The sequence below is a fragment of the Poecilia reticulata genome, linkage group LG3, assembly GCF_000633615.1.
Source record: "Poecilia reticulata strain Guanapo linkage group LG3, Guppy_female_1.0+MT, whole genome shotgun sequence".
Lineage (NCBI taxonomy): Eukaryota > Metazoa > Chordata > Actinopteri > Cyprinodontiformes > Poeciliidae > Poecilia > Poecilia reticulata.
In genome coordinates this window covers 615,255-625,544 of record NC_024333.1, presented here as the reverse complement: position 1 = coordinate 625,544, position 10,290 = coordinate 615,255, and the positions used below count along the sequence as shown (strand labels likewise).

Sequence of the window (10,290 nt, the reverse complement as noted above, 5' to 3'; positions counted from 1 at the left end):
GGTCTGGCTTCAACCCATCGATACGCTTCCCGACGCCCTGCACCTTAGGGGGTTAAAAAAAAGACGTTCACATTGCGCAAAACTCTGAAACAGGAGAAGAGGGACATAAAACGGAGCGACGAACTAGATGTGAATTATGGCATAAAAACAGAGAATCCGACGTTGAACAGTGAAAAAAATCAACACATGATGTGAAACACATCATGTGTTGATTAGGCGGCACAGCAGGTGATGAGATTACTGATGATGGCCGTCAATAAACGATAAAATAAATCTAGCAACAGGAAAAAGACTAAAGTAGACATAGCAATAAACCAAGAGAGGATAAAACTAGTCAAATAAAACTAAATGGAAATGAATGAAGAACAAAATTCAAGAATAAACTAAGAAACTGAAGTAAATGCAGAGGAATAAACTGGTATGGCAAGACCTTTCGAGCAATAATTAATACAGAGGACAGTATGGCAAGAATAAACAGACACTATTTCCAGATAAAAGGTAAAATAATATTGTTGAAGTGCCATGGGTTTAAGACCATATACTGAGACCGCTCTGAGAATAAATATATCTTATAGACCGTAACAGTGAAGAACTGATCACTTATTTATGTTTTTAATTAGATTTGATATATTTATTTCTTCAATATAATTTTTCATGTCAGTGTTAATGTCATGAGGGTGATGACTCCATGATACTTTGAATTTGAATTTGATTAAGAACCAGATTTGTTCTTTGTAATTTCTGTCCAGTAAAACTATCAATCTAAAAATCAATAGACAGGTCTATATAAAGATATAATCCATGTTTCTGTCTCATATTTGTATGGCATTAAAAGGATCTGGAACTTTTGTTTTTCCACTGAAAGCTCTGGTTTGMACAATAAATGCCATGTGGGTGAAATTTTATGGATGATACTCTGATGTCCCATTCTCCTGAAGGCAGCACAGAGCTGCACCACCAGAAACTGACAAACACTGAAGAGAAGAAGAGTTATGATTAATGTAGTTACAGTTCTATCCATGTTTTAATGTTGCAGAGCTCAGTCGTTTTGCAAATAGTTCAAAGTTTAAACTGGCATGTTGAACATCTTTTATCTGGTCATTTTGTGGAATATTTAACAACTAGAAAATGGCAAATAATAATAATATTTTTTTCCACTCTGATTGGCTGCTGTTAGGCCTACCGATTTTAACTTGAATGTTCATTGCATTTTTCGTAGACGCCTGTGAAAATAATTTCTATGACTTTTTTGTTCTCTGGGAAATAATTTTTGATGATAAATACAGAAACAAGTATAAAACTCAAAACATCTACAATAGCGATAGTAATATTAATAATATAATAATAGTCAGTGCAAAGTAGCCTGCAAATCCTTTGGTATTGTTTAGAAGCGAATTTCTAGATGCAAAGTCAAGTAATTCTGATCTTTCACCCTTACCTGTGAAAGGTAATGGCAATGATTCCAGTTTGTTTCGTAAAACGATTGAAACAAGTCCACACAGCACAGGACTTAAGGAGCTCTGATCGCTCTACTGCCACAAAGAAGATGGCGGTGACGTTAACGTAGGACTTAGCGCTCCATGAGGCGTCTACGTATTAATATCTATGCACTGGATGACCTTTAATTTATTTTTTTGGTTTGTATGCAAATTATTATTACTGAGGGAACCATATTTGGAAGAACAAAAAACCAGAGCTGAGATAAACTACTGCTTCATAAACACATCTGTTCTCACTGTTGTTCTTCCTGTTTTTCTCATACTTGTTTTCTCTTTCCTTTCTTTCCCGTTTAAAATATCTGTGCTATATTTTTATTGTTTTAATTTTTATTTATGTTGTGATGGTTGGTGTAAACTCTGGAGCACTTTGGTCAACTAGGATTGTTTTAAATGTACTATACAAATAACATTGACATTGTTAGCTCTACTTCGTGATTAAGCCAGTCTCATGAAATCATATAGTAAGCTCAGTGGTTGGTACTTTTTCAGTGTTACCCCAGTCCTCAAATTTCAATTACCGTAATCTAGTTTAATGTGGAAAGAATAGTAACTACTGTATTTGTTTGTATTTCCTTTTAACTCATGTAAAGCACTTTGAATTGCCTTGTTGCTGAAAACGTGCTATATAAATAAAATTACCTTAAATCAATGACTTGATGGAATCTGCTGGGCTTCCTTAGATTAAATAAATTAATTAACCTATTTGAATAATAAACAGAACTTCAGTGCATTGATTGATAATCTGGAAATTTTGTACTTGATTTGGAATCTGTTTGAAACTGTCTGAAGTCATTAAATTTGTGACTTGATTCATTCCAACTCACATGCTCCACACTTCTGGATAATGTGGTATAATTCTGTTTGCAAGTAGATCAACTACATGAAGTGGCTTCTTCTGTTTAACTCAGATTCTAACTGTCTGTTTTTGTTATTTTATCAGTGGTTTTGTTGTTCTGTACCATCTATTGGCTGACTTTAGGTGAATAAAAGTACTGTCATAGATGTGTAATTCCATGTGTCAATTTTTAGTTTTTCTTTATTATTTACTGTCATTTTGACAGACTATAGTAAATTCTCCCACAATTCAAGCACCATTAACGAGGCAGTGGTTCATTAATGATTCATCTGAGTCTAGCGGATGTTCAACGGTGAAGTGTTTGATGGAGCTTATTCCATTTAAACTTAACGTTCCATGTAACAATGGCTGCTGTGTTCTACATGCATGAAGCAATGCTGTTTTTGATTAATGACTGTCGCGTATTTGACTCCAAATTTTATCCTCATTTACTTGATGAAACACACACACCTACACACACGCACATACACACACACACACACACACACACTTACTTTCCTCCACTGTCCCCGGGCAATACATCCATATCAATTTAATGCAAGCTGACTTTCTAATTACACTAATGGCCTCAGCCAGAGCCACAAGAAATTTATTATACAGACAAAATGTATTTTTCAACATTTCCTTAAGTGACTGATTATCTCCTGAGTGGCTGAGCAGTTGCTCAAAAGCAGTTCCTGATACGATCTGTGACTTTAAGACAAACTTACTTTAGTGCATGTTTTATTGTGCTTATGATCAGTTTCAGAAAATACAGGTCTTCTTTATTGTTTTATTTAAATGTAAAAATTTGAAACAGAAAATAATTAAATTTCCCTTTGGGATTAATAAAGTATTTTTGAATTTGAATTGAAATTTGAATTGAAGTCACTTTTCAGTATGTTCCAGTATTAGTTTTTCCTTTTACCTTAAAATGTACTTTCTAGATGAAATGGTCAGACGCACTTTTTTGAACAGTTTAACATCAGCCAATCATACAGCTGCAATCAGGGGTGCCGCCAGGAATCGTGGGCACCCTGACAAAAAATGTGTTTGGGCCCCCCGTGCAGCTGCTGTTACAATTTTTTGAATCTATTTAACCCATAAAAAGCGTCACAATTTTAAAGTCTTCATCTGCCTCGCTTTCTTTGGTTCAATACTGATAATTAGCACAATATTTACTGCTCATGAATTTAACATCCGACAGTCCACATCCAGTATGTAAGTAGATTGCTTAAAATTTGTCTTAGTTTTAGATACTGAAATGTCTCTCCCCACAAGCAACAGTCAAAAGCAACGTGCAACTACACATAAAGCAATCCAGACTTCTGAAAAATGCTATGTAGTTGCATTTTATTCAAGCGGCAGTACATAACTTTAATAAAAAATATGTTTTCTCCATATTTGCTAAAGCTGTCACAATGTCGTAGCAGTTTGTTATGAGACAGATAATCTGTGAAAACAATCAATCTCCTCCAGCTCCTTCCTGAACTATGACTGGTTAAAGTAATGCACCGTTCTGACCAAAACAGCCAATCAGAACTAGCAGGACACTCTTAGCAATGTCAATTAGCCTCAGTCACTCACTGCTAAATGTGCTAATGGTGGAGAAACAACTTATCAATACAAGTGTGGTATGTTGGTGCAGATTCACCTTTAAGGTGAGTGGTGGGCGGCACCAACGTAGCCTTTAAAACCAGGTGTGTGTGGCGCTCACATACAATTGTTCTGGGCTGTGGAGATGGCGTTGTGTGAGCTCCCATGATGCTGTCCTTCCTCAAGCATCAAATAATGGTCTCCAGGTTAGTTTTGTGATTTTCCTTCTGTTGGGTTTTAGATTAGTTTGTGGTGATTGTGCTTCCTTTGGGTTTAGGATTGTGGTTGTGTTGATGGTCCCGTTTTGCTCTCTGGGAGTGCGTGTGGTCAGGCACGCGTCGTGGGCGTGGAGTTCTTAACCGAGGTAGGTGGGTTCATTGTCAGCTTGTTGGGCTCGGTGCCATAGTTCGCCTTAAATTAAATTTTTAGATCCTGAGGTGTTCGGGACTTGGCGGTGGATTGCTGTGTGGTTTCCCCGCTCTCTCCTCCTGCCGCTTCCTGGTGCGCACCTGGCCTAATTGTCCGTGGCGCGAGGGGAGCGCAGCCACGACAACGCCGTTGTTTTGTCCATGCTTTTGTTTTGTCTTTTCAGCTGGGTGTCATTTACCCAACTGGTGATTTATTCTTTATTTTGGCCAGGGTTCAACCGTTTCTGGTGAGTCCCCCTATTATTTTTCAGTACGTTTATTTATAATTTTCCTTTTTTTGTTTTGTTTGCATGAGTTGTGTTGTTGTTTAGCCTGTTCGTTGCTTTGCTCGTTTTTTTTTTTTTTTTGATGTTCATCTGCTTTGCATGTTTTTCTTGATTAATTTCTTGTTTAGTTATTAATTGGGTTGGAAAACAACTCTCCGCTGAAGAGCTAACGTGCAATAGGTATTTTGTGAAGTTTGTAAACTGTCTCTTTTAAAGTATCTATTCCATTGTAGGCCTATTTTAAACTTTTGGAAGAAAATAAATCATTCATTTTTTTAAAACATTATGATCCGCCTCTTTGTTGTCCCGACCTGGCGTGGCCTTTTTGTAGATATTTGAAGCTGATTAGTTCTGGTTCTAAGATATCAGGTGGGGTTGTTGGTTGCAATATTTAAAAATTTTAATGGCAGACACCGCTATCGCCACACAAGAACAGTTTATCTGCCGTCATTGGTAGCTATGCTAACTAAACTGAGCATTCAGTTTGAAACTGCACAGCTCTGTGCTATGCTAGCTGCAGCACGGCACAAATCGAGGGGGAGGAAGGATGAGCAGCACCACATGAGATAGTGATTGACAGCACTGGAACTCTCCTGTTACTGACTGTTTTTCTCTAGCACTGGGAGAAAGCAGAGGAAATAGATTTTTCACAGATTACCTCTTATACCATACTGTCACAACATAATGACAGTTTAAAAAAAATATGTGAAAAAAAATATTTATATAAAAGTGACATACTGCAGCTCAGGGGCGGAGCTGCAGTATGTCACCGCTGTTGGTCAGGGCCCCAGACGAAGCAAAACGCAAGGATCACAATGGATAAGAAAACACTTTATATATGTATTTCACAAACGCCAAGATGATTTATTGTGATTTTCATGCACAATCATTCTATTGAGTTTCCAAATATGTTAAAATAAAAAGGAAATATGCAGCAAACAGGAAGTTGTATGGACATAAATACTTTCTTAATATCAGGGATCTGAAGAGATGAAATGGCAAAAGTAGCTTCTGTCACTGTTGTCATTTTGACTGTTGTCATTACGTGGTTTGGCATGAGGGGCCGTACATGTTCCTCATGCCAAACCATGAGGGACACTTTCACACACACATATTTCATCACATACACATTCTTCTCTCATATACATATATTCTTCCATATACACACATACATTCTCCACAAATTAAATCTGCAATATGTGAGATATAAAATATATATGTGAGCGGCAGTATGTTTTATGACTGTAGTACAGTCCCTCATATTAAAAGCATATTTGGCAAACATGACATAATAAATTAAGGTGACATTATCTAGCCAACAGGCTAATTTGTACACCTGAGGATTAGATCTTTGTTTTAGGATTTTAAAGAATTGTAAATCCACTATTCCACAAATATTTTATGTGAAAGACTGAAGTTGGCATGGCATGTTTCTCTCTCTCCCTTACTGAACACACTGTTCTGTATTTTTTTCCACTCTCTGGTTTTAAAGACATAAACATCTCTGCAGACTGCAGAAACAGTGAAGCGGCTATGATTAGAGGCTGTTGTGGCTCTTTTCCGCCTCTGCGAGCCGGGGCAACGGGAGGAGAGCTGGCAGGAACCTTAGCTGACTGAATGGGGTCACAATGAAGGGATCACAGGTAAAGTCCCATGGCAAGTGAGATCAATGACGTCAGGTAACTCTGCAGACTTTGGAGCAGAGGGAAACGTGCTAATGACGCACCTATAACTACAACCAACTAAAAACCCCAGGAAGGCTGTTTTATTTGATCAAATATATATTTAGCAGGAGATTTTCAGATGCCTTTGAATACTGATTCAACTGACAAATATTCTTTTTATATCTTCTAACATTTATAGTAAACTTTGCATTGTAAGAACAAGAACACATAACAATGCTAGTTTACAGGTAACAGGCAGTGAAGTTATGTCCTTTTGTTTTTTTACATTTGGAGAATATGAAACAATTTTGCCCACATTTGTAATGGAAACACAGTTACTAATGCTCCAACCCTACAAGGTTTCCTGCTTCTCCAGGTCTGAGCCCCACTGAGGCCTACCTGCCACCCTCCAATGCTCTGTACCACTACACAGATCAGAGCTTTCTGGCGTCTTCCAAGCACGTGAACACGAACCCCTAACAAAGTGCAAGACCCCGACTCGGGCAGTGTCCCACAGAGCGGTCACACTGAGTGACCTAACCAGGGAGGATGAAGCGCTGAACATTTTCCCAGAAACCTCTTACATCACTTGGATAGCTTTTGTAAAGGGAAGCTTAACAGGCAATAAGCTATGTGAAAGGCTCTTTATCAAGCAGCGCTCCACAGACAGGTCCAGCTAGAATATCAAAGATTTCAGTCACCTAATAATATTTCACTTAGATTTCTGTATTGAGGCTGCAGATTATTTACACGAGTCACTTGGTTTCAAAGTCACGGTTTTTAATAACTTAATACTATTGTGGTCACTATCTTCCAAATAAAATCAAATGGCTTTTCAATGTGATTTATTGATATATTTTAATTACTGTAATTAAAATGTAAATAAGGTAGGTTATTTAGATAAATGTAATCAAATATTAACTCCAGTTGACAAATTGATCACAGAAATTGCTTTCAGGGAAAACTAAACAACTGAAAATCGTCTATCATGTGATGAAAGTAGAGACTAATGAAGCTTATGAGTATTCCTTCAGATTTGATAGAGATTACAACTCTGCTCTTTCTTATGTTTCTGGGCTTTGTGTGTCTTTTTTTAGATTAAGGAGATTAGAGGGTAGAGAACGATGGACCTTCTCAACCACTGCAGCAGCTGCAACTAACAGTGTGCGAAACGCATCCAGTTAACAACATCCTTACTGCTATGTCAGATTGTCAGGGTTGTTTTTAAGACTATCTTTTATTTTTAATTATCTGTGTCCTGGAACTCTCTAAAAAGTTACAAAAATGATTCCTTTTGATTGTTCTTTTGGCATAAGATGTCAAATACTTACTTTATTGACGTGTTCTTTCTGTAATCGGGAGGGTCAGAGCTTGGTTTTATTTGAATACTGTTCTTGTTTTGTATAAAACTATCTTATGATGGTGTGTTAGGTTACGATGGTGTCTTTCTCCTTGATTGCTGTATTTTCATGTTTTCTATTCAGTTTCACTGAATCTTGCTTTATTTCCCTGCTCATCAACCAAAATAACCTAATTTTGTTGCTCCAATGCTCCAATTTTTGCTATGCAACATAAATTTTGTTGCTGTAGTTCACCTTTCTCTGGAATTTTATCATTTGAATCTCCATATCCAAATACTGGATATGTATGAACTTTTTCAGTTCATGCTAGTTGGGCCAGGCCAACCCATTCGTTGATCAATAAGACAGATGTCCATCTGTAGATATTAGATATAGTAGATATTTTCAGATATCAGAAAATAGTTGTACCCTCAAATCAACAGAGAAAAATTAATTCTCTTTAAATTAATCAAATGCTCCTTACAATTGCTAATGAGCCTTTTTGAAGCTTCGTCTTGTATTTAGTCTACATTATGTGACAATAATCTGGATTGGTTAGGAATAATTCTTACTTGATGCCAAGGTAAAGTAAAAAGCAAAATTAGGGTATTTAATCAAAGCTAACAAGTTGGGTCACTACTTACTTATCAGAATTCAATAGACAAACGGCTCTCAGTTTGTAAGTTATTGTTCTGTGACAATCTGGTGACTTGTGTTATAGAACAATGGGATTTGCTCAGTGGCGTTCTCAAACGGCAAATACTCCACACATATAGCCTATCATTGTCCAAAGTCGGTCATGAAGTACCCGCCAGGCCTGATGACACCATCATTCAGGTCTGTTGAACCAGGGAAATGCTAAAACAACCTGACGTTGGACGTCCTGTACCTGCAGAATAAACATCTTTCCAAATTATAAGACTTTAACAAATTACTTAAACTTCCAGTTTGACAGAATACTGAGACATGTAGGTCCGGACAAAGATAAAGGTATATGGGTATATAAAATAACTGCAACATAAACAGTATGGGCAAAATTCCAACATAAAATACTGTGCAGTTATTGAAAATGGTGTACCCCAATCCACAGGAATGAGCAACTGAGTAACATTTTCAGTTGAAATACTCTTTGACTTGGCAAAAAATAAGAAAAAACTAACTCTGAATACCTCCAAATAATACCAGTAAAGAGGACAAAATGGAAAAAGAATAAAACTGAAAGAATGAACTAATGAAATAAAAATGTAGTTCAGCTTTTATATGTAGAATATCTGTCAGACGGGGATGGAGGAAAGGTTATGAGAAATTGTAAATAAGGCTAAATTAGCTATAAAGCCAACAAAGAACAGATTGTGGATTGGTTGAAATAACCAATTAACAATGCAAAATAAGATGGAAAGTACAACAGTATTTTTAAAATACATTATATTTCAAAAATCATTTGTTAAATTAGAACTCTAACAAGATATATGACAAAACTATGTTCAAGCAAGGAAGGTTGATGGACTGATGAAAGGCTGAAACTAGAGGCTCAGCAATTGATTGCATTGTCAGCTGTTTAGCGCTAGCAGCCGAGATAAACAAATGAGCATCTCACCAGTTTTTTCCTGGTTAGTGAGAGGTGAAAGCGAAGAAATGCAGACAAAACAGAGCAACCTCAGGCTACCAGACAACCAGTACTCCAAGCACAGCCTAGGGTTGGCAGCGATGGGCCCGATTCAGGCAAGTATAAAACTAGATGGCTGGATGGATAAAAGGTTTAGAACTTTAACATTCATGCCATCAAAGTATAGCGAAAATGTACTTAGTATAACATAAAATAATATTTAACATGAAATTATGGACTTTATATAATTTTTCCTAGAAATAAACTTTTTTTTCACTTATTTTTCATATTTTACTTTTAAAAAGTGACCAAAAATAAAATAGATCCTATCGAAATTGTTGTGCTTTACTTATGTTTGAGTTCCTTCATTTATACGAAGATGTTTTTTTCTCTCACCAATGGCAGAGCTTGTGATAGAGATTATCTTGTTGTCTGTTGTAAGAAGACCGAGTATAATCTGGTCTTGGTGAAGTCAAAATCAAGAACAAGTGCAAATGGATCACATGTCCGCCGCGTGGCACAGGACTGTTCTAACAAGCCACTGAAGTAAACCGGTGATGGAAGGAAACAGACGTTTCACTGATGGTGCAAGCTTCACCAGTGGGAGGAATATACTGAATGGTTCAAGTCAAACTATAACATTACCCTCTTTTACATAAATCCACACAAAGGAATAATAACAATTATAATAATTGGATGATATAACTGTACATAAAAATAAACATACTTACCCACTTCAATTTTTTGGGTCATAAATACATTCTCAAGTTAAAGAGCATAAATACTGAGTTGTATTGGAATTACTATTTAGGTGAAGGATCAGTCCACTTTATATATTGTTGGTGTGTTTATGCATTTGCTCCAGCCTTCCACTCTGTTATCCTTTCTGACCTTCTGTGACCTGGAATCCAATCAGATTAGTGAAAAGACTAAGAGGCCCTGCCTGAAATGTGAGCTGCAGCTCACCATGTGCTTGAGTGCCAGATGTTCACTGCAGCATCATCATTGTGCTTAAACTATCCCACAGTTTCCTCTACACACACACACACACACGTA

The 10,290-nt window shown here is 36.8% G+C and overlaps 1 long non-coding RNA gene across 1 annotated transcript; it reads left to right on the top strand.

The window, feature by feature from the left end:
* The first annotated feature begins 3,826 nt into the window (after positions 1-3,826).
* LOC103462284 (uncharacterized) lies at positions 3,827-4,668 on the top strand. Its single transcript, XR_533315.2, has 3 exons — positions 3,827-4,136; positions 4,208-4,294; positions 4,360-4,668. It is a non-coding gene; the product is annotated as an uncharacterized LOC103462284 (long non-coding RNA).
* The last annotated feature ends 5,622 nt before the right edge of the window (positions 4,669-10,290 follow it).